A 23,447-nucleotide genomic window follows, 5' to 3' on the forward strand; every position below is an offset into this window, starting at 1 on the left:
AACTTAGCCCATGACAAGCTCTCACGGTCAACGAAGGAATAGACCTCCTCCCAGACGTTCCGATCAGACTCGGTACGTCACAAGACAATTCGACAGGTTAAACAAGACCAGCAACAACCGCCGAATGTGCCGACAAAATCCGATAGGAGCTGCACATATCTCTTTCTCAGGGCACACTCAGATGAGCCAGACGTCGGGTAAAGCCAGCCCGAGTTGCCCTGGTGAGCCTCGGACATCGGCTCAGTGGACACACTCAGAGAGCACTGGCCCGGGGGTAAAATAAGATGACCCTTGAGTCTGCAGAACCCAAGGGAAAGAAAAGGCTAGGTGGAAAATGGTAAAACCAAGGTTGGCATTGCTGGAAAAGCTTTAATCAAGGCGAACAATCAAGGGGTTCCCATTATAACCCAACCGCGTAAGGAACGCAAAATCCGGGAACATAACACCGATATGACGGAAACTAGCGGCAAGAGTGGAACAAAACATAGGCGAGAGGCCGAGCCTTCCACCCTTCACCAAGTATATATGCATTAAGATAAACATGCAATATAATGATATCCCCAACAAGAAAAATAAATGATGTTCCAACAAGGAACGGCCTCCAACTTCACCTGCAACTAGCAACGCTATAAGAGGCTGAGCAAAGCGGTAACATAGCCAATCAACGGTTTGCTAGGACAAGTGGGTTAGAGGTTGACATGGCAATTAGGAGGCTGACAAGCAAAAGGTAGGCATCGTAGCATTGGCATAGCAAGAGCGAGCAAACTAGCATAGCAAAGATAGTAGTGATTTCGAGGGTATGATCATCTTGCCTGCACAGTTGTCAGAGTTGACTGGATCCTCACAAGCAAACTCAACGGGCTCCTCGGTAGCGAACTCGTCTCCCGGCTCTACCCAAACAAGACAAACAAGCAACAAGGATACAATCAACCACGTGCAAGACCAAGCAATATGATGAAATGATGATATGCTATGCGGGATGCGATGCGGGATGCAAAATGCAAGATATGACAGGAAATGCATGAACCTGGCCTCAACTTGGAATTCCAAGGGTTCCACTGGATAGAGGGGATGAAATCGCTTGAAAACGATATAAAGATCATTGGAATCGGAGTTACGGTTTGGAAATGGCAAGCGTTTTAAGATATGACACCGGTCTGCGATTTACAGCAAGTAGGCATCTAAATGCAACGAAATGAACATGCTACAGCCACCAAACATGACAACAAAATACATGGCAGGGATGCACACAAGATGCTTAACAAAAGACTAGCACTGAGCCACGGCCAATTCATCCATTAAGAGGTTCAAACAAGCATGGCAAAAACGCAAATGCAAAACAGATTCCAGACTTAGTGAAATTAACACTAGTCTGAAATTTCAGATCACGAAGCCCTCTTCGGAGCAGCAAAACAACATGATAAATACCTGAACATGACAAGTAAGAACATGGTATGGAGCTACTCAACAAGCTTAACAAAAGTCCCAAAGTGACCTGGGGCCAAAAGGGATCACAAAATATATTAACGGGCACACGAACATAGCTAAAACACAATCAGTTTTCAGACTTAGTGAAAACTGAGACATGCTGAAATATAACTCACGAAGGCATGTAAACGAGCTCGATGCACTCACCATGGTGCAAGTCACAAAGGCAAGCATACATCCATTAAGAAGGCACAAAATACAAGCTAGACATGGCAAGAACAATGGCATAGCATGCACGGATCAACTACAACAACGCCGGCAAAATCGCAAAAGTTGACGATCTGCCCAGATTCCACGAAGCAAAAGTAGAGCTCGATTGACTCAAGCTATGGTGCTCCATAATTGCAAACAAAGACATGGATGGATAGAGCATAACATGATTAACAAAACTCCTTTACTGATCATCCTCAAAAGAGGCACGGATCACTAGGAAACAAGCTGAACATATGGCATCATGAACTAAATATCCCAGACTTGGTGAAAACAACTAAGTCCCTGAAAACAGATTTACCGGGTGCCTCACTTTGCAAGCTTGCACAAGTCACCACACACATCCTAAAAATGCATGGGTTGCACCTCTGGAAATAAGACAAAATGCTTAACAAAACATATGAAGGACTCACAGGCATAGCATGCACACAATAATCATGGCAAAAATGACAAAAGTCTAAGATGAACTAGCAGATCTGACAATTAACTCACGAAGCCTCCTTCTAACAGCATTTTGGGCATCAAGATGAACTCAAATGAAAATGATGCAATGGAATGAAATGATGTACTCTCGAGACGAACATTTTGATATATAATATGCCCAAATCGGAGCTACGGATGCAAAGTTACGGGCGGTCAAAGTAGGCATAAAAAATTAAGGGGGAGAGGGAAAAAGTCAACCCCTAGGGTTTTTTGGATCTGGATCTGGCGACGTGCACTGTTCACGACACTGTTCACCGGCGCGGACTTTGAGAACTCCGGCGAGGGCGTGGTGGCCGGAGATGGAGGGGAGAGGCCGGGGCCGGTGGGGACGAGGCGAGGCCGGTCGCTGGCGGGGCCTTGCGGCGGCCGGGGCGACGAGGCGGCGGGGCTGGCCGGCCCGGGGCGGCGCGCTACCCGGCGGAGGTGACGGATGGCGGGCGGAGCGGCTAGCCGGAGCGGGCGGGCGCGGTGGCGGACGGCGGGCGCGGGCGGCGGTCGAGTGGCGCGAGGCGGCGGGGAGGAGTTGGGCCGCGGGGGCCGGGAACGGGCCGGCGGGCCTCCGAGGCGGCGGCGGCGGCGGTTGCCACTTGGCAGCGCGGGAGAGGACGCGGGCGGTGGCGGACAACGTCCGGCCCGGCCGGACACGTCCGGTGCGCGACGGATCTGATTTTTAGTGTTCCGAGAGGGGGAAGACGAGATCCGAAAATGGAGGGGGTATATATAGGCATAGAGGGAGCTAGGAGACTCCAAATGAGGTGCGGTTTTCGGCCAAGCAATCGTGATTGAACGCTCTAGGACATGGAGCAGAGTTTGGTGGGTTTTGGGTCAAATTTGAGGGGTGTTGGGCTGCAACACACACGAGGCCTTTTCGGTCCTCGGTTAACCGTTGGAGTATCAAACGAAGTCCAAATGATACGAAACTTGACAGGCGGTCTACCGGTAGTAACCCAAGGCCGCATGACAAGTCTCGGTCCAATCTGGAAATGTTTAATCCCCACACACGAAAGAAAGCTAGAAATGACCACCGGAGGAGAACGAAGCGCTGGAATGCAAAACGGACAACGGGGAAAATGCTCGAATGCATGAGATGAACACGTATGCAAATGCAATGCACATGATGACATGATATGAGATGCATGAAAACGAAAACAACACACGGAGACAAAACCCGAACCCGAGGAAATAAATATAACTTAACGCCGGAAACGGCAAGAGTTGGAGTACAAATTGGGAAAGTTGCACCTGGGGCGTTACAATAGAGGAGGCCGAGCAGCATGAAGGAGGGTCGCCGGCGAGGAGGTGGCGGTGCTGCAAGCAAGGAGTGAAGGTTTCAACTTGGAAAGGAAGGCGAAAAGAGGGGAAATGTGGCTTTTGGTAAGGGGGAGGGGGCGGGGAGGTAGATATTTCCGCGGAAGCTGAAAATTTGGAATCGCTTCAGGCAAAAAACTGGCGCGCAAAGTGTCATCAGACAAGGTCCCTTATTCAGAACTGTGTACGATATCTGGACATCACAAACGATTCAGATAGCTTAACCCGTGTGTGATGAGTTTGAACGTCAAAAATTTTGGTTTGAATTTCCATGGTTACAGTGGTCATCCATGTCATTGCATAATTTGGGTACACAAAGGAGACTACAGCACACCCACACTTCTTAATCGAGCAAGTTCGGCAATTAAACGGAGCTAGCTGACCTAAATATTACTCTAAAAAATTAAAGATTGGCGCTCTTAATTAAACAAAACATAGAGTACTAATATGGCTGGTGCTCGTCGATCTCCGTCACCGCCTCCATGTCCAGCTCGCGCCCAGCGGTCTCCTAGGGAAGGGGCTCCGTGGCATCCATCGCACCATACTCGGCAAGCATCTCACCATACACGTCCGCCATCTCTTTGGAAAAGGCAGCCATGAGCTAGGCATGCGCGGACGCGATCTGGGCTTGGACGGGGTCCGCCGTCGCAAGGTATGCGGCGGAGGAACCGACGGCTGCTCGAACGCTCCCGGTGATTGCCAGCTCTTCGGCCGTGGGTTGCCGACTGTTGTCGGAGAAGCTTCGACATGTGCGGTGACCACTAGGATCTGGGCGTGGGCGGCCTCAACATGGTCGTGGGCGGCCTCCATCAGGGATAAGGCCACCGTTGTGGAACTGACAACTACTGTGCCGCTCTGGCCAGTTGCTATCCCTGAGGCAGATGTTGCTGCCGCCACCTGAGAAGCAACATCGGCCGTTTGCGCTGCCTTTGCCGCCCGGTCGCAAATTGCGGCTGCGCTCATGCACCTTGTTAGCACGTGCATGGCGGCTACATCCGTGCTCACGCTGGAGTGGGCCACCGAAGTTGCCCTCAGGACGCAGGTCCACGTGCCCATCTTTCACCAGCGATGATGAACAGTGAAATGATATTTGGGGAGCGAGCTAGTGTGCTCGAGATGCCGGCTGTGGACTGTAGCCGACACACCTTCTCGCGTAAGCCATAGGCGTACTATACACTGATGGTGCTCCAAGATATTTTGTACTACATCTCACATGGTTGTTGATAATAAACTGTGTGTGATCTTCCTGATTTTTCATCTTGATTTGAATTACATAATGGGGTCAGAATGGCAATGGACGGTGTTTGAATTGCTAGATCTTTTATCTAGAGTGAACATGCAACTTTATGTGTGTCGTAAAAGAATTGGAATTATTCAGGGTTCGTTTGACCAACTTATACATTAAATTGGTTTTCTAGCGATTTCAGGTGAACAATTAAAATTTGAACTAAATGCACATGCTCCAGTGCATATAAATTGGTTGAAAAATTAAATTTGTGTCCTTGGGTGCATGCTTAGGTCCCATGCAAGAAATGGGAAAGAATTTCAAACACTAGGGCACCGTTGATTGCCGGCAAAACATTGAGATGCCTGATTTTTTAATTCTAGTAAATCGAAAACTTTTCTGAAATTCATGAAACTTGGCATGCTATCATGCAGCGGCATCAACATGCTGTGGTACAATTTTTTTTCCCATTTGGGGAAGGTTTGGGTATATGCTTCTCACAAACCGGAGCTTCTCACAACAAGCATGATGGTTTTCGGTAGGGAACGTCCCACCTGTGAGGACAAAACAATATCCATTGCCTCTTGTTGCTTTCAAATTTTTTTCTCGTGTCAACATAGAACAACAGGAGTGTTGTGTGATTATTTATGATTTTTCGGGGTTCGTTTGGACATTTTTATGCATTAACTGAGTTTTAATTGCATTTTATGTGCATAATTCAAATTTGAACTACATGCACATGCTCCAGTGCATATAAATTGGTTGAAAATTCAAATATGTGTCCTTGGGTGCATTCTTAGGTCCCATGCAAGAAATGAGAATGAATTTGAAACACCGGGGCACCGTTGATTGCTGGCAAAACATTGAGATGCCTGGTTTTTAAATTCTAGTAAATCCAAAACTCGTCTGAAATTCATGAAACTTGGCATGCTATCATGGAGCGGCATCAACATGTCGTGGTACAAAATTTGTCCCATTTGGGTCAGGTTTGGGTATATGCTTCTCACAAACCGGAGCTTCTCACAACAAGCATGATGGTTTTCGGTAGGGAACGTCGCACCTTTGTGGACAAAACGATATCCATTGCCTCTTGTTGCTTTCTAATTTTTTTTCTCGTGTCAACATAGAACAACAGGAGTGTTGTGTGAATTTTTGTCATTTTTCGGGGTTCGTTTGGACATTTTATGCATTAACTGAGTTTTCAATGCATTTATGTGCATAATTCAAATTTGAACTACATGCACATGCTCCAGTACATATAAATTGGTTGAAAAATCAAATATGTATCCTTGGGTGCATGCTTAGTGTAACACCCCGGATGTAACTTTCCCTATTTGTACTCCAACTCTTGCCGTTTCCGGCGTTAAGTTATATTTATTTCTCGGGTTCGGGTCTTTGTCTCCGTGTGTTGTTTTCTTTGTCATGCATCTCATATCATGTCATCATGTGCATTGCATTTGCATACGTATTCGTCTCATGCATCCGAGCATTTTCCCCGTTGACCGTTTTGCATTCCGGCGCTTCGTTCTCCTCCGGTGGTCATTTCTAGCTTTCTTTCGTGTGTGGGGATTAAACATTTCCGGATTGGGCCGAGACTTGCCAAGCGGCCTTGGTTTACTACCGGTAGACCGCCTGTCAAGTTTCGTACCATTTGGACTTCGTTTGATACTCCAACGGTTAACCGAGGGACCGAAAAGGCCTCGTGTGTGTTGCAGCCCAACACCCCTCCAATTTGGCCCAAAACCCACCAAACTCTGCTCCATGTCCTAGAGCGTTCGATCACGATCGCGTGGCCGAAAACCGCACCTCATTTGGACTCTCCTAGCTCTACTTATGTCTATAAATAGACCCCTCCATTTTCGGATCTCTCCCTCTCCCCGAAACCCTAAAAAACCTTTCCGCCGCCGCCGGACAACGTCCGCGCGAGCCGGATGTGTCCGCCCCGCCGCCTCCAGCCTATCACGCGCCACCACATGGCCTCCCGGCAACCGCCGCCGCCGCGACCCGCCCGGCCCACGGGGAGCCCGCCTCCTCGCCGCCCCGGGCCAGATCCAGCCGCGCCCCGCGCCTCGACTCCGCCGCCGCCTCTCCCATCTCCGGCGAACGCCGCCGCCGCCGGCCGCCCCGCGAGCCGAGCCGGAGCTTGCCGCGGACCACCGACGCCGTCCTCCGCCTCAGGCCGCCCCGCCACCACGACGGCCGAGCCGGCCCCGCCGCCCCTCGCCGCGGACGGCGCCGCCTCTCTCCCACCGGTCTACCTCGACGCCGGCCAAGCCCCGGCCTCCTCTTCTTCCTCTCCGACGAACGACGACCTCAACTCCGGCCGGCTACAGTGTTTTCCGTCGAACATCGGTTCCCGTGCGATCTGGATCTGAGATCTGAAAATATCTCCTCGGTTGACTTTCCCTCCAAACCCTAATTTTTTATGCGATCTTTGACCTACTGTAACTTTGCACCCGTAGCTCCGTTTTGGACATATAGTATATCAAAATGTTCGCCTCGACGAGTACATCATTTCATTCCATTGCATCATTTTCATTTGAGCTCATCTTGATGCCCGAAATGCTGTTAGAAGGAGGCTTCGTGAGTTAATTGTCAGATCTGCTAGTTCATCTTAGACTTTTGTCATTTTTGCCATGATTATTGTGTGCATGCTATGCCTGTGAGTCCTTCATATGTTTTGTTAAGCATTTTGTCTTCTTTCCAGAGGTGCAACCCATGCATTTTTAGGATGTGTGTGGTGACTTGTGCAAGCTTGCAAAGTGAGGCACCCGGTAAATCTGTTTTCAGGGACTTAGTTGTTTTCACTAAGTCTGGGATTATTTAGTTCATGATGCCATATGTTCAGCTTGTTTCCTAGTGATCCGTGCCTCTTTTGAGGATGATCAGTAAAGGAGTTTTGTTAATCATGTTATGCTCTATCCATCCATGTCTTTGTTTGCAATTATGGAGCACCCTAGCTTGAGTCAATCGAGCTCTACTTTTGCTTCGTTGTGAATCTGGGCAGATCGTCAACTCGTTTGCGATTTTGCCGATGTTATTGTAGTTGATCCGTGCATGCTATGCCATTGTTCTTGCCATGTCTAGCTAGCATTTTGTGCCTTCTTAATGGATGTATGCTTGCCTTGCCATGACTTGCACCGTGGTGAGTGCATCGAGCTCGTTTACATGCCTTCGTGAGTTATATTTCAGCATGTCTCAGTTTTCACTAAGTCTGAAAACTGATTGTGTTTTAGCTATGTTCGTGTGCCCGTTAGTATATTTTGTGAACCCTTTTGGCCCCAGGTCACTTTGGGTCTTTTGTTAAGCTTGTTGAGTAGCTCCATGCCATGTTCTTACTTGTCTTAATCAGGTCATGTATCATGTTGTTTTGCTGCTCCGAAGAGGGCTTCGTGATCTGAAATTTCAGACAAGTGTTAATTTCACTAAGTCTGAATCTGTTTTGCATTTGCGTTTTTGCCATGCTTGTTTGAACCTCATAATGGATGAATTGGCCGTAGCTCAGTGCTAGTCTTTTGTTAAGCATCTTGTGTGCATCCCTGCCATGTATTTTGTTGTCATGTTTGGTGGCTGTAGCATGTTCATCTCATTGCATTTAGATGCCTACTTGCTGTAAATCGCAGACCGGTGTCAATTTTGAATTGCTTGCCATTTCCAAACCGTAACTCCGATTCTGATGATCTTTATATCGTTTTCAAGCGATTTCATATCATCTTTCCAGTGGCACCCTTGGAATTCCAAGTTGAGGCCAGATTCATGCATTTCCTGTCATATCTTGCATTTTGCATCCCGCATCGCATCCCGCATAGCATATCATCATTGCATCATGTCGTTTGATCCTTGCACGTGGTTGATTGTATCCTTGTTGCTTGTTTGTCTTGTTTGGGTAGAGCTGGGAGACGAGTTCTCTACCGAGGAGCCCGTTGAGTTTTCTTGTGAGGATCCAGTCAACTCTGACAACTTTGCAGGCAAGATGATCACACCCTCGAAATCACTACTTTCTTTGCTATGCTAGTTTGCTCGCTCTTTGCTATGCCAATGCTATGATGCCTACCTTTTGCTTGTCAGCCTCCCAATTGCCATGTCAAACCTCTAACCCACCATTGTCCTAGCAAACCGTTGATTGGCTATGTTACCGCTTTGCTCAGCCCCTCTTATAGCGTTGCTAGTTGCAGGTGAAGATTGGAGGCCGTTCCTTGTTGGAACATTTATTTACTTGTTGGGATATCATTATATTGCTATGTTATCTTAATGCATCTATATACTTGGTAAAGGGTGGAAGGCTCGGCCTCTCGCCTAGTGTTTTGTTCCACTCTTGCCGCCCTAGTTTCCGTCATATCGGTGTTATGTTCCCGGATTTTGCGTTCCTTACGCGGTTGGGTTATAATGGGAACCCCTTGATATTTCGCCTTGATTAAAGCTTTTCCAGCAATGCCCAACCTTGGTTTTACCATTTGCCACCTAGCCTTTTTTTCCCTTGGGTTCTGCAGACTCAAGGGTCATCTTATTTTAACCCCCCCGGGCCAGTGCTCCTCTGAGTGTTGGTCCACCTGTCAGCTGCCGGTGGCCACCAAGGGCAACTCTGGGCTGGCCTACCCGTACCTAGACAATCTGAGTGTGCCCTGAGAAAGAGATATGTGCAGCTCCTATCGGGATTTGTCGGCACATTCGGGCGGTGTTGCTGGTCTTGTTTTAACCTGTCGAAGTGTCTTGTTACCGAGATACCGAGTCTGATCGGAACGTCTTGGGAGGAGGTCTATTCCTTCGTTGACCGTGAGAGCTTGTCATGGGCTAAGTTGGGACTCCCCTGCAGGGATTGAACTTTCGAAAGCCGTGCCCGCGGTTATGGGCAGATGGGAATTTGTTAATGTCCGGTTGTAGATAACTTGAACCTTAACTTAATTAAAATGAAATCAACTGAGTGTGTTACCGTGATGGCCTCTTCTCGGCGGAGTCCGGGAGGTGGACACGGTGTTGGAGTAATGTTTGTGCAGGTTGCTCTCTAGTTTCTCACTCGCGCTTTTCCTCCTCTTCTCGCTCTCCTTTGCGAATAAGATAGCCACCATGTATGCTACTCGCTTGCTGCAGCTCCACATATTTTTTTTTTGCCTTACCCTTCCTATAAGCTTAAATAGTCTTGATCGCGAGGGTGCGAGATTGCTGAGTCCCTGTGGCTCACGGATACTATAACTCCAGATGCAGGTCCAGGTGATTCCGCTCCATGTGACGAGTACGAGCTCAAGTGGGAGTTCGACGAAGACTCTCAGCGTTACTACGTGTCTTTTCCTGATGATCAGTAGTGGTGCCTAGTTGGGGTTTGATTCAGGGCCTTGTCGCATGTTGGGTTCTTTTCTATTTTGGCGCCGTAGTCGGGCCATGAGTGTTTGAATGATGGATGTTATTTATGTACTTTGATGTGACGTGGCGAGTGTAAGCCAACTATGTTCTCCCCTTTATTATTCATATTACATGGGATGTTGTGAAGATTGCCTAACTTGCGACATATGCCTTCAATGCGATTATGTCTCTAAGTCGTGCCTCGACACGTGGGAGCTATAGTCGATCGAGGGTGTTACAAGTTGGTAATCAGAGCCTTCCCCGACCTTAGGAGCCCCATTGCTTGATCGTTTTTAGCGGCCGAGTTGTGTCTAGAAAAAATGTTTTGAGTCATTTAGGAATTATATATCGGAGAGTTTAGGAATTCTTTTTACTTCCCAGTCTCCTCATCGCTCTGGTAAGGCATCCTGACGTAGAGTTTTGACTCTTCTCTTCTCAAATTTCACTAAAAAAAATTTAGGATCACGCGGGTATCTTGGAATCGTTCCGATGGTTTTATGATGAGAACATTGTCTTGGTGCCTCCTGTCAGGGGTTTAGTGGAAGTGTCCCGGGGAGTTGAGCTCTGAGGTGTTGTCATCATAATTTTATCGTTGCAGTTCTGGAATACCTGAGTCTAGTACGCCGACATCGAAAATCTCTTTTATGCAGTTCGTTGGTGAGATAACCTCGACGCCACCCAGTACTGGGGCGGGAGTTCGGGAGTATCGCCATAACTTGTATAACGGATGCTTTTCGAAGGTTGAGGTAGATGGTTTCCGAAGTTTTCTTGGTTATGTGTTGAAGGATGGATACAGCTGGATGTAGGATTTGCTAGTTTGGGTGAGATATTATGCTTCCCCTGTATCCCCAACACCTGATTGCATAACCGGAAAGGTTCGGGAGTTTCATAGGTGGGAATTCTAGTAGCTCTAGTTCTTCTTCCACGAATATTGGTTTGAGATTGGGATTTCTTACCGATTATTCGTTCTTGATCCGTACCTTGTTGATTTATTTCTCTACCTTAATTCTACGTGGCTTCTCAATTTATGGATATGTGACCATTTCAAGAGGAATGCATTCGTTCATTTTGTTCGGATGTGAAGACTATATGTTGCAATTTTCATTCCGTTGGATTCAGCTTCAATATTTTATCTGTCAATGTGCTAATGGTGGTCAACCTCTTCAGGATGGCTCCTCCAACGCGCACGACTCCGAATCCTGATCCGCCACCACCTCCACCTCCTCCAGAGGCATGGCAAGCTGTGATGGCCGCAACCAATGCAAACACACAGCTGATCATGCAAATTCTTCAAGAGCGCAATCAAGGCAGTCAAGGGAATCAAGGCAGCAATCAGAGTCACTTTGCTACACTCAACCAGTTCCTTGCTAACGGGCCAAAGACTTTCAGCAATTGTGTTGAGGCAACCGATGCTGACGATTGGCTTGTGGATCTGTGTAAGCATTTCGAGTGCAGTAACGTCAGGCCTGAGGACTTTGTCAAGTTCGCTTCCTTCCAACTCAAAGATCAAGCTGCAGAATGGTTCCAGCAGTACAAGGACTCCAGAGGTGGACGTGTTATCACTTGGGATGATTTCCGTCGAGATTTCCGAGCTCATCATATTCCGCAGAGCGTGGTTGAAAGCAAGCGTGAGGAATTCCGCAATCTGAAGCAAGGCTCTTTGTCTGTCTATGACTACAACAAGTTGTTCCAGAAGCTCGCCCGCTTTGCCAAGCAGGACGTGCCTGATGAGAAGAGCATGATATACCAGTTCAGGGGTGGTCTCAGAGAAGATATTCAGCTCGCTCTTGTTCTCTTTGAGCCCTTGAGATACGATGAGTTCTACAACATGGCACTGAAGCAAGAGGCTGCTCAGTTGAGGTGTGATGCTTCCAGGAAGCGAGTCAGAGATGTTACTCCTTCTTCCTCTACTCAAGTGGCCAAGCAGCAGAAGTTTGGCTTCCTCCTCCTCCGTTCCGTCAGCCGTATCAGCAGAAGAGCAAAGGTGGCAGTGGTTCTTCCCACCCACCCAACCCTGGCTTTCAGAACAAGACTTCGTCTCAAGCTCCAAGATCGAGTGCTCCGTATCACCGTCCTCTTTCAGAGGTCACGTGCAACAAGTGCCAACAGAAGGGTCACTATGCCAACAAGTGTCTTCAACCAGAGGCGTCTTCCTCCTCCTCCTGTGAGATCGGCAAGTACAGCTGTGGTCAAGCATAACCCCAAGCATGCCAAGGTCAATTTGATGAATGCAGCTCAGGCAGAGGACTCGTCAGATGTGATCATGGGTAACCTTCCTGTTAATGATATTCCTGCAAAAGTTCTTTTTGACACGGGTGCATCGCATTGTTTCATCTCGAGGACCGTTTTCATTAAGGCATGTTTGCCTTTGCAAATTTGCCTAGTCCTTTAGCAGTTGTCTCTCCCGGTAAGCGCAATTTATTAACTCCATAGCCGCATGTTTCTATCACTGTGGAGGACTACAAGTTTCTATCTTCTCCTCGGGTTCTTGGTGACTCGGATTGATCTTTATTCTCGGGATGGATTGGCTTTCTAAGCACAAGGCTCAGCTTGATTGTGCTACCAGGCAGATTCAATTGACTCATTCGTCTGAGGATGTAATTGTCTTTGCCGCTTCGGGATAATACTATCCGTCTGTTTTCTCTCAATGAGAAGGTGATTGGATGCCATCTCTCAAATTCCAATCGGTTTGCGAATATCAAGACGTCTTTCCAGAAGAGCTCCCAGGAATGCCTCCGCACCGGCCAGTGAATTCGTTATTGAACTTGAGCCTGGCACGGAACCTGTGTGCAAACGTCCTTACAAGCTCGGACCTGAAGAGTTGAAAGGAGCTGAAGAAGCAACTCGATATTGCAAGAGAAGAATGGGTCTCATCCGGCCTAGTTCTTCTCCGTGGGGTTGTGGTGTTCTTTTTGTGAAGAAGAAGGATGGAACGGACCGACTTTGTGTTGATTACCGTCCAGTGAACAAGAAGACCATCAAGAACAAATACCCACTTCCCAACATCAATGAGCTGTTCGAACAACTCAAAGGTGCTCCAAGTATTCTCCAAGCTTGATCTCCGTATGGGTTATCACCAGATTCGCATTCGTGAAGAAGATATTCCCAAGACAGCATTCAGAACAAGCTTTGGTTCATATGAATACACTGTCATGTCTTTTGGCCTCGCCAACGCTCCTCCGACGTTCTCTCGCATGATGAACTTCATCTTCAACGCCTACACCAATGACTTCGTTTTGGTCTATCTCGACGACATTCTGGTTTTCTCCAAGAACAAGGAAGATCATGCCAAGCACTTGCGTTTGGTTCTTGATAAGCTCAGAGAACATCAGTTCTACGCCAAGTTCTCCAAGTGTGAATTTTGGCTCGATGAGGTTCTTTATCTTGGTCATATCATCTCTGCCAAGGGCATTGCCATGAATCCTGAGAAGGTGTCTGCAATTGTGAATTGGGAACCTCCTCAGAACGTGAAGCAACTCCGCAGTTTTCTCGGTCTCGCAAGCTATTGCTGAAGATTCGTTGAAAACTTTTCCAAGATCGCGAAGCCTCTCTCAAATCTTCTTCAGAAGCACGTCAAGTACGTTTGGTCTCCGGAGTGTGATATTGCTTTCAACACTTTGAAAGAGAAGTTGATCACTGCTCCAGTTCTGACTCCGCCTGATGAATCCAAGCCGTACGAGGTCTTTTGTGATGCCTCTCTCCAAGGTCTTGGCGCAGTATTGATGCAAGAGAAGAAAGTTGTTGCTTATACCTCTCGCCAGTTGAAGCCTAATGAGAAGAACTACCCCACTCATGATCTCGAGTTGGCGGCAGTTGTGCATGCTCTTTTGACTTGGAGACATCTTCTATTGGGAAGAAAAGTGGACATTTTCACTGATCACAAGAGTCTCAAGTACATCTTCACTCAGCCTAATCTCAACCTCAGGCAAACTCGATGGGTCGAAATGATTCAAGAGTATAATCCGAGTATCGAGTATACTCCAGGCAAGGCCAATGTGATTGCTGACGCTTTGAGCAGAAAGGTACTGCAACAGTCTGATTCTTAAGCCTTATCAACCCGAGCTTTGTGAAGCTTTCCGCAAACTTAATCTGCAAGTTGTTCCTCAAGGTTTCCTCGCCAACCTTCAAGTCTCTCCTACCTTAGAAGACCAGATTCGCCAAGCCCAGCTTCTTGATGCTATGGTGAAAAAGGTGAAGATTGGGATTGCTAAGAGTCAGTCCAAGTACAAGTGCGACCGCCTTGATGACAAGGACACTCTCTTCTTAGAGGATCGAATTGTTGTACCCAAAGGTGACCTCCGTAAAGTGATCATGAATGAGGCTCACAATTCTCTCCTCTCCATCCACCCTGGGAGCACGAAGATGTATCAGGACCTAAAGCAAGCTTATTGGTGGACTCGAATGAAGCGCGAGATCGCTCAATTCGTGAATGAATGTGATGTCTGCAGAAGAGTGAAGGCAGAACACCAAAGGCCAGCAGGTCTCCGCCAACCTCTTGCCATTCTAGAATGGAAGTTTGACCACATTGAAATGGACTTTATGACTGGGTTTCCAAAGTCCAAGCGTGGCAATGATGCTATATTCGTTGTCATCGACAAACTCACCAAAGTGGCTCACTTTCTGCCTATCAAAGAGTCGATCACTGCAGCTCAATTGGCGGAACTCTATACCTCTCGCATTGTCTCTCTGCACGGTATTCCTCAAGTGATCTCTTCAGACCGTGGCAGCATCTTTACCCAAGTTTTGGGATTCTTTCCAGAAGGCCATGGGCACTAACATCCGCTTCAGCACTGCTTCCATCCTCAAACTAGCGGTCAAGTTGAGCGTGTCAACCAGGTTCTTGAAGATATGCTCAGGGCTTGTGTGATCTCCTTCGGCATGAAGTGGGAGGATTGTCTTGCTTATGCTGAATTCTCCTATAACAATAGTTTTCAAGAAAGTTCGGGCAAGTCCCCATTTGAAATTCTGTATGGCAGGAAGTTGCCGTACCCCTCTCAACTGGTCTGAAACGGTGAAACGTCAGCTTTCGGGTATGACTTAAATCACAGAGGCCAGAAGAAATGTGCAAAGTCATTCGAGATAACCTTCCAAAAGCAGCCAATCCGTCAGAAGAGCTACTAATGATAGTAAGCACCGTGATTGGCTTTCGAGATCGGAGATCATGTTTACCTCCGTGTCTCTCCTATGAAAGGTACTCGTCGCTTCGGTATCAAAGGAAGCTTGCCCCTAGATACGTGACCTTTCAAGATCAGCAAGAGAGGGCGACCTCGCCTATCAACTCGAGCTTCCTTCAAACTTTGCAAATGTTCCATGATGTTTCCACGTCTCTCAGCTTCGAAGTGCTTCAAGGACTCCTGACCGCCACCGTCACTTTTGAGGACATTGAGCTCAAGAGATCTCTCTTATCGTGAGCACCCAGTTGCTATTCTTGAAGAGACTGAACGCCAGACTCGCAACAAGTCATCAAATTTCTCAAAGTCCAAGTGGTCACACCATTCTCCGACCGTGGAAGCTACCTGGGAACGCGAGGGGATCACCTCCAGTTCTGGAGTACCCGGCGTTACTTTCAGTCCTAGATCTTGGGACGAGATCCTTTCGTAGTGGTGGAGTGTTGTACACCCCGGATGTAACTTTCCCAATTTGTACTCCAACTCTTGCCGTTTCCGGCGTTAAGTTATATTTATTTCTCGGGTTCGGGTCTTTGTCTCCGTGTGTTGTTTTCTTTGTCATGCATCTCATATCATGTCATCATGTGCATTGCATTTGCATACGTGTTCGTCTCATGCATTCGAGCATTTTCCCCGTTGTCCGTTTTGCATTCCGGCGCTTCGTTCTCCTCCGGTGGTCATTTCTAGCTTTCTTTTGTGTGTGGGGATTAAACATTTCCGGATTGGACCGAGACTTGCCAAGCGGCCTTGGTTTACTACCGGTAGACCGCCTGTCAAGTTTCGTATCATTTGGACTTCGTTTGATACTCCAACGGTTAACCGAGGGACCGAAAAGGCCTCGTGTGTGTTGCAGCCCAACACCCCTCCAATTTGGCCCAAAACCCACCAAACTCTGCTCCATGTCCTAGAGCGTTCGATCACGATCGCGTGGCCGAAAACCGCACCTCATTTGGACTCTCCTAGCTCCACTTATGCCTATAAATAGACCCCTCCCTTTTGATCTCTCTCTTCCCGAAACCCTAAAAACCTCACCGCCGCCGCGGACACGTCCCGTGACCGACGTGTCCGCCCGCCGCCCTGCCATCCACACCGCCGCATGTGGCCTCCAGGCAAACGCCGCCGGCGCGGCGCGCGCCCCGGCCACGCGAGAGCCGCCTCCTCGCCGCCCCGGGCGCAGATCCAGCCGCTCCCACGCGCTCGACTCCGCCTGTGTGTGTGTTTCTGCCCGATCCTCGAACGCGAACGCCGCCGCCGCCGGGCCGCCCTGCGAGCCGAGCGAGCTCGCCGCGGACCCCCGACGCCGTCCTCAGCCTCACGCCGCGCCCGCCACCATGACGGCGAGCGGCCTTCGCCGCCTCCTCCCCTTGTCTCCCACCTGCGACGCGCGGAACCGCCCATCCACCGGGTCTACCTCGACACCTTTGCCAGCCCGGCCTCCCCTTTCTTCCTCTCGACGACGACGATGTCACTCGGCGGGCTACGTGTTTTCCGAGTGGGGATCGCGGTTGGTCAGTTGGTGGTTCATGGGGTGTCTGTGTTTGTGTTGTTTCGATTACATCGTTCCCGTGCGTCTGATCTGAGCGCCAGAGATCTGAAAATATCTCCTCGGTTGACTTTTCCCTCCAACCCTAATTTTTTATGCGATCTTTGACCGTTCATTGGCATATAGTATATCAAAATGTTCGTCTCGACGAGTACATCATTTCATTCCATTGCATCATTTTCATTTGAGTCTTCATCTTGATGCCAAAATGCTGTTAGAAGGAGGCTTCGTGAGTTAATTGTCAGATCTGCTAGTTCATCTTAGACTTTTGTCATTTTTGCCATGATTATTGTGTGTGCATGCTATGCCTGTGAGTCCTTCATATGTTTTGTTAAGCATTTTGTTTCTTTCCAGAGTGCAACCCATGCATTTTTAGGATGTGTGTGGTGACTTGTGCAAGCTTGCAAAGTGAGGCACCCGGTAAATCTGTTTCAGGGACTTAGTTTTTTCACTAAGTCTGGGATTATTTAGTTCATGATGCCATATGTTCAGCTTGTTTCCTAGTGATCCGTGCCTCTTTTGAGGATGATCAGTAAAGGAGTTTTGTTAATCATGTTATGCTCTATCCATCCATGTCTTTGTTTGCAATTATGGAGCACCCTAGCTGAGTCAATCGAGCTCTACTTTTGCTTCGTTGTGAATCTAGGCAGATCGTCAACTCGTTTGCGATTTTGCCGATGTTATTGTAGTTGATCTGTGCATGATATGCCATTGTTCTTGCCATGCCTGGCTAGCATTTTGTGCCTTCTTTATGGATGTATGCTTGCCTTGCCATGACTTGCACCGTGGTGAGTGCATCGAGCTCGTTTACGTGCCTTCGTGAGTTATGTTTCAGCATGTCTCAGTTTTCACTGAGTCTGAAAACTGATTGTGTTTTAGCTATGTTCGTGTGCCCGTTAGTATATTTTTGTGAACCCTTTTGGCCCCAGGTCATTTTGGGTCTTTTGTTAAGCTTGTTGAGTAGCTCCATGCCATGTTCTTACTTGTCTTAATCAGGTCATGTTTCATGTTGTTTTGCTGCTCCGAAGAGGGCTTCGTGATCTGAAATTTCAGACAAGTGTTAATTTCACAAAGTCTGAAATCTGTTTTGCATTTGCATTTTTGACATACTTGTTTGGACCTCATAATTGATGAATTGGCCGTAGCTCAGTGCTAGTCTTTTGTTAAGCATCTTGTGTGCATCCCTGCAATGTATTTTGTTGTCATGTTTCGTGGCTGTAGCATGTTCATGTCATTGCATTTAGATGCCTACTTGCTGTAAATCGTAGACCGGTGTCAATTTTGAATTGCTTGCCATTTCCAAACCGTAACTCCGATTCCGATGATCTTTATATCATTTTCATGCGATTTCATCTCATCTTTCCAGTGGACCCTTGGAATTCCAAGTTGAGGCCAGCTTCATGCATTTCCTGTCATATCTTGCATTTTGCATCCCGCATAGCATATCATCATTTCATCATATTGCTTGGTCTTGCACGTGGTTGATTGTATCCTTGTTGCTTGTTTTTCTTGTTGGGTAGAGCCGGGAGACGAGTTCGCTACCGAGGAGCCCGTTGAGTTTGCTTGTGAGGATCCAGTCAACTCTGACAACTGTGCAGGCAAGATGATCACACCCTCGAAATCACTACTATCTTTGCTATGCTAGTTTGCTCGCTCTTTGCTATGCCAATGCTACGATGCCTACCTTTTGCTTGTCAGCCTCCCAATTGCCATGTCAAACCTCTAACCCACCTTGTCCTAGCAAACCGTTGATTGGCTATGTTACCGCTTTGCTCAGCCCCTCTTATAGCATTGCTAGTTGCAGGTGAAGATTGGAGGCCGTTCCTTGTTGGAACATTTATTTACTTGTTGGGATATAATTATATTGCTATGTTATCTTAATGCACCTATATACTTGGTAGAGGGTGGAAGGCTCGGCCTCTCGCCTAGTGTTTTGTTCCACTCTTGCCGCCCTAGTTTCTGTCATATCGATGTTATGTTCCCGGATTTTGCGTTCCTTACGCGGTTGGGTTATAATGGGAACCCCTTGATATTTCGCCTTGATTAAAACTTTTCCAGCAATGCCCAACCTTGGTTTTACCATTTGCCACCTAGCCCTTTCTTTCCCTTGGGTTCTGCAGACTCAAGGGTCATCTTATTTTACCCCCCCCCCCCGGGCCAGTGCTCCTCTGAGTGTTGGTCCACCTGTCAGCTGCCGGTGGCCACCAGGGGCAACTCTGGGCTGGCCTACCCGTACCTAAGACAATCTGAGTGTGCCCTGAGAAAGAGATATGTGCAGCTCCTATCGGGATTTGTCGTCACATTCAGGCGGTGTTGCTGGTCTTGTTTTAACCTGTCGAAGTGTCTTGAGTTACCGAGATACCGAGTCTGATCGGAACGTCTTGGGAGGAGGTCTATTCCTTCGTTGACCGTGAGAGCTTGTCATGGGCTAAGTTGGGACTCCCCTGCAGGGATTGAACTTTCGAAAGCCGTGCCCGCGATTATGGGCAGATGGGAATTTGTTAATGTCCGGTTGTAGATAACTTGAACCTTATTTAATTAAAATGAATCAACTGAGTGTGTTACCGTGATGACTTCTTCTCGGCGGAGTCCGGGAAGTGGACACGGTGTTGGAGTAATGTTTGCGCAGGTTGCCCTCTAGCTTCTCGCTCGTGCTTTGCATCCTCTTCTCGCTCTCTTTTGCGATAAGTTAGCCACCATACTTGCTAGTCGCTTGCTGCAGCTCCACTCATATTTTACCTTGCCATACCTATAAGCTTAAATAGTCTTGATCGCGAGGGAGCGAGATTGCTAAGTCCCTGTGGCTCACAGATTCCTATTACACTAGATGCAGGTCCAGGTGATTCCGCTCCAGGTGATGAGTACGAGCTCAAGTGGGAGTTCGACGAGGACTCTCAGCGTTACTACGTGTCTTTTCCTGACGATCAGTAGTGGTGCCTAGTTGGGTTTGATTGGGACCGTGTCGCATGTTAGGTTATCTTCTATTTTGGCGCCGTAGTCAGGCCATGAGTGTTTGGATGATGTATGTTATTTATGTACTCTGATGTGACGTGGCGAGTGTAAGCCAACTATGTTCTCCCCTTATTATTCATGTTACATGGGATGTTGTGAAGATTGCCTAACTTGCGACATATGCCTTCAATGCGATTATGTCTCTAAGTCGTGCCTCGACACGTGGGAGCTATAGTCGCATCGAGGGTGTTACACTTAGGTCCCATGCAAGAAATGGGAATGAATTTCAAACACTGGGGCACAGTTGATTGGCATTAAAACATTGAGATGCATGGTTTTTTGATTCTAGTAAATCCAAAACTCATCTGAAATTCATGAAAATTGGCATGCTATCATGGAGCGGCATTATCATGCCGTGGTAAATTTTTTGTCCCATTTGGGGCAGGTTTGGGTATATGCTTCTCACAAACCGGAGCTTCTCACAACAAGCATGATGGTTTTCGGTAAGGAACGTCCCACCTTTGTGGACGAAACGATATCCATTACCTCTTATTGCTTTCAGATATTATTTTCTCGTGTCAACATAGAACAACAGGAGTGTTGTGTGATTTTTTGTGATTTTTCGGGTTCGTTTGGACATTTTTATGCATTAACTGAGTTTTCAATGCATTTATGTGCATAATTCAAATTTGAACTACATGCACATGCTCCAGTGCATATAAATTGGTTGAAAAATCAAATATGTGTCCTTGGGTGCATGCTTAGGTCCCATGCAAGAAATGGGAATGAATTTCAAACACCGGGGCACCTTTGATTGCCGGAAAAACATTGAGATGCATGGTTTTTAAATTCTAGTAGGTCCAAAACTGGTCTGAAATTCATGAAACTTGGCATGCTATCATGGAGCGGCATCAACATGTCGTGGTAAAAATTTTGTCCCATTTATGGCAGGTTTGGGTATATGCTTCTCACAAACTGGAGCTTCTCACAACAAGCATGATGGTTTTCGGTAGGGAACGTCCCACCTTTGTGGACGAAGCGATATCCATTGCCTCATTGTTTTCAAAAAAAAATCTCGTGCCAACATAGAACAACAGGAGTGTTGTGTGAATTTTTGTGATTTTTCGGGGTTCGTTTGGACATTTTTATGCATTAACTGAGTTTTCAATGCATTTATGTGCATAATTCAAATTTGAACTACATGCTCATGCTCCAATGCATATAAATTGGTTAAAAAATCAAATATGTGTCCTTGGGTGCATGCTTACGTCCCATGCAAGAAATGGGAATGAATTTCAAACACCAGGGCACCGTTGATTGCTGGTAAAACATTGAGATGCCTGGTCTTTAAATTATAGTAAATCCAAAATTCTGTTAACCATTCATGTGATGCCACTCTCCCAGGACCGGAATGATTATCCCCGCCCGATGGGTCTACATTCATCCCTGAATGTCGTCGGGTACTCTTAACTTCCCTGCCTTTCTTGTAACCGTCACCTGTAATCTGCGCAGGTGTGTCCGCACCCCTAGAGGCCCTAGCCGCCTTCCTTAACAAGCCCTTGAGCCTCCTTTGCGCCGCCTTCCTCATAGAAGCCGTTGGGTTGACCCCGAAGGTGTATTGGTTTTAATGGTTGTAGGAGGTGACGTGCGGACAACTGCTTGACCTTTACTGAATGGGAGGCGTGCAAGCGCCGTCCGATGCGCAAGCTGGCTGAGAGGCGTACGCTCCGCAGGCTCACTGGGAAGCGAGCCCTTTGACTTCCATGGCCGCCCGCCTACTCGCATCCTCTCCATTAAGGGCGCCCAAGCCGTAGTTTAATTCCCTTTTTAAATATAAAACACTCATCACAAACATTTTAGTTAGAACACCCATATGCAAACCAACAACTTCCCCAGGAAGCTAAGAGAAAATGTGCCGAGTAGGATTTCTGCAGCTCTTGATCACATACGTTTTAGATAGAACACCCGTATGCAAAGTGAGAGTAGCGCCGAATTTGTGCATCCCTTCAATGCAAACGGTTGTTTTGGATGACCCGTGTGGAAGCACGTACAAACAATTTGGTAAGATTTGTCAATCCTTGTAACACTACGATTTGTCAAAATATGAAGCTAAAAATCACTAGCAGTATCTAATTTTTGCAACTAAAATTTAGTAATTAAGCATATATTTCATTCATAGATTAAGCAGTCATTCTTAATTTATACAAACAGTTCAACTCGACAGCTTAACCGACCAAACTTTCCCCCAATTGTTGCCAACCATGTACTGAAGTAGCTAGTTCAACTATATATACTCGCTAATTTTATGTACGTTGTATAGTTCCACCACATCTATAGTCAGATGAACTGAACAAAATAGCCCCTAAATACTACTACTGCGGAGGGGCTTTGTACTACTTCTGGCTGCCTCTCCTCTGCCAAGCGCGGTCAGTAAGAGGCGGAGGAGGAGGAGCCTACCGACGAGCTGGGCAACCGCAATGCGGTGCCTGCCGCTAATGCAGCTTCAGCGATGTTTGCCTCGAACGCCCTCTGCCTCTCCAGACGACCCCTCTCGATGCGGTGGTTCTCATCGTAGATCTCCTGATTCCTCGCCTCTGAAGCGGCGTGTGCCGCTGCCACTACGGCGGTAAGGCTCTTTGCATGCTCGACGAGGCGCTCCTCCTCCTCCCGCAGGAACTCGGTGTAGTGCGCAAGGTCACTGTCGCATGTGCGAGCATCCACCTCCGCCTATCGCCTTCGGGCAGTGGTGGCGGAGCGGGTGATGACCCCAGCGGTCGACGGTGGGCTGGCGGCCACGGCGGCTGATGACGGGGTGGCGGCCACGACCACCACCTCCCGCCTTCGGGCCGCGGTGGCGGAGCAGGTGATGGCCACAGTGGTCGGCAGTGGGGTGGCGGCTACGACGGCCATCTCCTACCTTAGGGCCGCGGCGGTGGAGTGGGCGATGGCCCTGGATTTCAACGGTGGTCTGGCCGCAACAGCGGCCGGCAACAGCTGCCGACAGGCACCGGCGGTGGAGCGTGTGGTGGGTGTTCCATGCACACCGAACGGCGACGCCACACACACTACACTGCGCTAGGGATTGCACCGTCGCCGCCGTGTAGCCTGCCAGCTAGAGCTGTCCTCTGATGATGGAGGAATGGCTGAACGACGAAGATGGACTGGTGCCATTGGTGAATGTGGGAGAAGCAGATGAGATAAGCTACAGGAATGGAGGGGAAAATGCGACGCAAGACTCGTCGGCCGTGAGGATTTTTATAGCTAGCCGGTAAGCATTGGGATTTTGGGGGATTTCACCGAGTCGAGCAGGAAGCTTGTGCGGGAACCTGTGAGGTTGCGCGAGAACGGGCTCACCGATGATTCATTGGCGCCACCGTTTGGCAAAAAGAATGCCCCCGCGCGCTGCGCAAGCTTGCGCTGTAAGCCGTGTACGGCAACAGGGTGACAAGACATGCGAGAGGACGACGAAAGGCCACGTACACATACGGTTAATAAAATAACATTTGCGATTTAATTACCTACTATACCACCGTCCTGGTTTATAAGTATGATTTAACTAATAAAAACGAATGCATGTCGCCAAAGATTATATAGTTGGATTTGTATTTGAACATAGTTTCCAATTATATAATTTTTAAAACATCCATTAACATTTTGTTGGTTAAATTTGAGGGCAAAGTATGGCACAGAATATAAAGGAGACTATAGACAAGACGGAGGTGGTACCATACGG

This window comes from Triticum urartu, chromosome 4 (genome assembly GCF_003073215.2).
Source record: "Triticum urartu cultivar G1812 chromosome 4, Tu2.1, whole genome shotgun sequence".
NCBI classification, from domain to species: Eukaryota; Viridiplantae; Streptophyta; class Magnoliopsida; order Poales; family Poaceae; genus Triticum; species Triticum urartu.